The sequence below is a fragment of the Gossypium raimondii genome, chromosome 6 (genome assembly GCF_025698545.1).
Source record: "Gossypium raimondii isolate GPD5lz chromosome 6, ASM2569854v1, whole genome shotgun sequence".
Lineage (NCBI taxonomy): Eukaryota > Viridiplantae > Streptophyta > Magnoliopsida > Malvales > Malvaceae > Gossypium > Gossypium raimondii.
Window position 1 is genome coordinate 19,555,087 of NC_068570.1, and position 5,517 is coordinate 19,560,603.

The 5,517-nt window shown below is 37.1% G+C and overlaps 1 non-coding gene across 1 annotated transcript; it reads left to right on the plus strand.

The window, feature by feature from the left end:
• Positions 1–5,190: 5,190 nt before the first annotated feature.
• Positions 5,191–5,297, plus strand: LOC128041989 (small nucleolar RNA R71). The gene has a single exon (XR_008197197.1). It is a non-coding gene; the product is annotated as a small nucleolar RNA R71 (small nucleolar RNA).
• Positions 5,298–5,517: the final 220 nt, after the last annotated feature.

Sequence of the window (5,517 nt, forward strand, 5' to 3'; positions counted from 1 at the left end):
CATCAATGGTCTTTCCAGTTAAAATCGAGTATAATAAGACCATTCGCTCTAATGAGATTGTAGTCCCATGTGAGCTAGGCATAAGGCTAAATCGGATGAAGTAGAACCATACCTTTGCGAGTAGTGTCAAATATTCTCTTCGACAAGTGTGGATTCCTTGCTTTGACACAGTCCACTTTGAACTTGGAACTGTAAGTTCCTCGAGAATTTCTTGCAAAGTGAAAGGAGTAGGAGCTAGAGTAGAATTCTTAAAAATTCTAAGTTCTAATTCTACTCAAAGTAAATAACAATTAATAATTAATATAATACATATTAAATTATTATTTGCTATTAATTTATTAAGATAAAAACTTATCGAATAAAATATGATTAAATTAAAACTAATCCTAACTCTAAATAAAGTGATAATAATTAAAATATATTATAATAGATATAATTATATATTAATAATTATCATCTTTTTTATTTATTGAACTAAAACATTTATTCTAGATGCTTTTTGAAAATATTTACAAAAAGAGACATCTAATTTTAATATTTACAAAAAAACAACCAAATTTTAAAAATAATTCAATTAAATTCCTAGACTTAATGAAAATTCAAAATTGAGTTGCAACATAAAACTTGGATCAAAATTGATCCTTTTATTTGAAAAACTACAAATTTATTTTGTCATTTAGGGAATAATTTCTTGGGAAATTATGTTAAAATCAATTCCCAAGAAAGACTGGAGAGGTCACAAGCGGTTCCGCTTAAGTTCCAATCTCCTAGATAGAATTTATTTAAACATACTAATCTCGAAAATATACCCTAAATCATTTGTTCAAATAGAAGAACAAGAAAAATTAAATATATGATAAAATGAACGAGATTTGATTTTGTTCAATTTTATCTCCCGAGTAATGTTTCAAGCGTTAAGCATTAACTCAAAAATTACCTCCCTTACTTTGAAGTTCAACAACTCCGTATGGATAGACTCGATGAATCATAAATGGATCAGACCAACGTGATTTTAGCTTTCCTAGAAAGAACCTTGATCTGGAATTGAATAACAAGACTTGCTGACCTACTTCAAATTCTCGAACTCGAATGTGCTTGTCATGCCATTTCTTGAGTCTCTCCTTAAGTAATTTGGCATTCTCGTATGAAGAAATTCAGAATTCTTCTAACTCGTTAATTTGAAGCATCCGTTTCTCTTTGGCACTTTTAAGATCCAAGTTGAGTCGTTGGAGAGCCCAATAAGCTTTGTGTTCTAACTCCAAGGGTAGATGACAAGCTTTCCCAAAGACTAACCTATAGGGTGACATCCCTAAAGGTGTCTTGTATGCTGTCTTGTAAGCCCATAAAGCATCATCCATTCTTTTGGACCAATCTCGTCGGTTCGGGCAAACTACCTTCTCAAGTATGCCTTTGATCTCCTTGTTTGCTAGTTCAGCTTGGCTATTCATCCGCGGATGGTAAGCTGTGGCGACCTTGTGCTTCACTTTATGTTTATCTAATAACCATTTCAACCACTTGTTCACAAAATGGGACCCTTCATCACTAATGATGGCTCTTGGGGTTCCAAACCTTGTGAACACATGTTTCTGCAAAAACTTCATTACAACCTTAGTATCATTTGTTGGATATGCCTCTGCCTCAACCCACTTAGACACACAGTCTACTGCTACTAATATGTACTTGTGACCAAAATACGGAGGGAAAGGACCTAGAAATTCAATACCCCAAACATCGAATAATTCTACCTCAATGATGTTTGTTCGAGGTATCTCATTTTTGTTGGTGACATTTTCGACCCTTTGACATCGATCACAACTCTTTACGTAAGCATATGCATCTTTGAATAGCGTTGGCCAAAAGAATCCGACTTGCAATACCTTAGCTGCAGTAATTGTACCTCCGAAGTGTCCCCCACTCGGAGCTGAGTGACAATGGTATTAAATCTTATGTACTTCATCTTCTGCCACGCATCTCCTGATCATTTGATCTGCACACTTTTTAAACAAATACGGTTCTTCCCAGATATAGTACTTCACATCGTGGAGAAACTTTTTCTTTTGATGATACGTCTTATCAATCGACATCAAACCACAAGCTATAAAGTTAGCAATATCAGTAAACCAAGGGGTGTTATGGATATAATTTACCTTTAGTATGTGTTCATCTGGAAAAGTCTCTCGAACTGGTATAAGAGGAGAGTTCCCTTCTTTCGGCTCTAATCTGGACAAGTGGTTTGCTACTTAGTTTTCCACTCCCTTTCGATCTTGAATTTCTCGATCAAACTCTTGAAGTAGAAGTACCCATCTGATCAGTCTCGGCTTAGCGTCTTTCTTAGCAAGTAAATACTTAATTGTCGAGTGGTCCGTATAAACAGTCACTTTGGTACCTAAAAGATAAGATCGAAACTTGTCAAAAGCAAACACAATAGCAAGTAACTCTTTTTCAGTTACCGTGTAATTCAGTTGAGCTCCTGTCAGAGTTTGACCCGCATAGTAGATGGGATGAAAAACTTTGTTCCTTCGCTGACCCATGACAGCTCCGATTGCGAAGTCACTTGTGTCACATATAAATTCAAATGGCAAATCCCAATCTGGTGTGACTATTATGGGTGCCGAGACAAATCGAATCGTCAAATTGTTGAAAGCTCTTAAGCACTCATCAAATTTAAACGCCGTGTCCTTCTCCAATAATTTGCATAAGGGTTTAGTAACTTTGGAAAAGTCCTTGATGAATCTTCGATAGAAACTGACGTGGCCCAAAAAGCTCCTAACACCCTTTACAGATATTGGAGGTGGGGATTTCTCAATAACATCTACCTTTGCTTTATCTACCTCGATTCCATGTCTTATTATCTGATGCCCTAGAACAATACCTTTACTTTTTCTAGTCGATATCAATTCATTATTCTCATTTTCAATGATCGTGATACCTCCTTTCTTTGGCACGCACTGGATCGTACTTACCCATGAACTATCTGAGATGGGGTAAATTATAACCGCATCTAACCACTTGATGATTTCTTTCTTGACTACGTCCTTCATGATGGGGTTCAGTCTTCGTTGTCTATCAACCATCCCATTTTCGTCATCTTCTAAGATAATCTTATGCATGCATACGATAGACTAATTCTGCGAATATCGGCTATGGTCCATCCAATAGCCTTCTTGAATTGTTTCAACACCGGTATGAGTTCTCTTCTTGCTTAGTAGTTAATTCTGCTGAAACAATCACAGACAGAGTAGAAGAGTTACCTAAATAAACATATTTCAAATGAGAGGGAAGTACCTTCAGTTCTAATTTAGGTGGCTCCTCGATTGATGCTTTTGGTTGGGCATAATCCCTTTTCTCTAACTCCAAAAATTTAAAGCAGGATTGCGAATTAAATCCCCTTTGATTAGCTTCTAACAAAGCTAAGTATTCATCCCCCTATTCATCATTTGGAGGATTTGATGTCAAAATTTGTTCCAATGGATCCTCAACATAATTGAGTTCGTTCTCCACGATTAAGTCCTCTAAATCAGACATTGCAGAGCAATCATCAATTGTGTCAGAAAATCGCATGGACTTAAAAACGTGAAATGTTACCTAATTATCCTGAACACGTATAGTAAGCTCGCCCTTCTGCACATCAATAAGGGTCTTTCAAGTTGCTAGGAATGGTCTTCCTAAGATGATTGACACCTCTTTCCCTGCTTCAAAGTCTAGAATCACAAGATCAGTAGGAAAGAGAAATTTGTCTACACGTACCAATACATCCTCGATTTTTCCTTCTAGATGTGCTAAGGATCGATCTGCTAATTGAAGTGTAACCGTCATAGGTCTAACTTCACCTATCCCCAACTTCCTAAATATTGACATGGACATCAGATTGATACTCGCACCCAAGTCACATAGTGCCTTACCACAATATGTTGCTCCAATATTGCAAGGTATGGTAAAACATTCAGGATCCTTGAATTTTGAGGGTAGTTTGTCTTGAAGATATGCACTGCATTCATTCGTTAGGGCTATCGTCTGAAATTCTCCAAGCCTTTATTTTTTAGACAAGATATCCTTCATGAATTTGACGTTGTTCGGTATTTGTTCAAGTGTTCCAACCAACGGGATGTTGATATGAAGTTGCTTGAGTACGTCTAGGAACTTCTTGAATTGAATTTCCTGCTTCTATTTCTGAAGTCTTTGAGGGTAGGGTGGTGGAGGTTTCTTTACTGGAACTGGTTGATTCATTTTCTGTGTCAATTCTACATCTAACGAAGTTATTAGTTGATTAGAATTAGCTGGTTCAGAAGTTACCTTGTTAGATTTTACAGATTCAATTTTCGATGAAACTAGAATTTCAACACTCGGTTGAGCTTCCTTTGAGTCTTGAGCGTCAGCGGGCTCCTTCTCAACTTCGACGGAATTGAGCTCTAAAGTCTTTCCGCTGCTCAATGTTAACGCTTTACAATTCTCCTTCCTTGGATTCTTTGGATTCTCCGTATCACTAGGTAAAACACCTTGTGGTCAGTTTCTGAATTCAGTTGCAAGCTGGCCCACTTGATTCTCCGAATTCCTTAGAGAGGCATCATTTTTCGTCATGTATGCCTTCAATAGATTCTCTAGGCTATTGGATGGTTCAACTTGGGTTGGTTTCTGAGCTTGTTGGGAAAAACTAGGTGGCTGGGTCGATCTAAGTTGGACATAATTGTTATTGGTTCCTGCTCTTTGTTACTCTAGGAAAAATTCGGGTGGTTTCGCAATGATGAGTTATAGAAATTGGATTGCAGCCCTTGCCTTCCTTGATTATGGTTCTGGTTACCCATGTAATACATAGATTCTAGGTTCGATGGACATTCTTCGAACAAATATCCTTCCCCATAATAAACATAGGCTACATTTTCAAGTTGATTCAGTGGCTGTTCTGAAAAACTATTACACCCATTAGTAGTAAGACTTTTTAACATCGAGGATATTGATGATACTTGAGATGTTAGTGAAGTAAGAACGTTTACTTCATGTATCCAGCGGCTCGTTTTCCTGATGCTGCTCGATGGGTTGGCCATTGATAATTGTTGCTGGCCATCCTCTCAATGATTTCATAAGCCTTATTATAAGAATTAGCAAGGAGAGCACCATTAGCAGAAGCATCCACTACGATCCTTGTGTGAGCATTGAGACTTATAAAATATCTCAAGTTGTATGCAATATTGTATTTCGTGATGAGGGAACTTCTGTAATAATTCTTTGTACCTTTCCCATGCCTCATACAATGACTCATCATCCTTTTGTTGGAAAGCAGTTATCTCGTTCCTCAACTTAGCATTCTTGCTAGGGGGAAATACTTCATAAGGAATTTTTTTGCTAACTCTTGCCATGTTGAAATTGAGTTTGGTGGTAATGAGTTCAACTAAGCTCGAGCTCTGTCCCTTAGTGAATATGGGAATAACTTCAATTGTAATGCATCTTCAGGTATTCCGGCTAACTTGAAAGAATCGCTTACCTCTATAAATAGTCTTAAGTGTAGGTGAGGATCTTCGG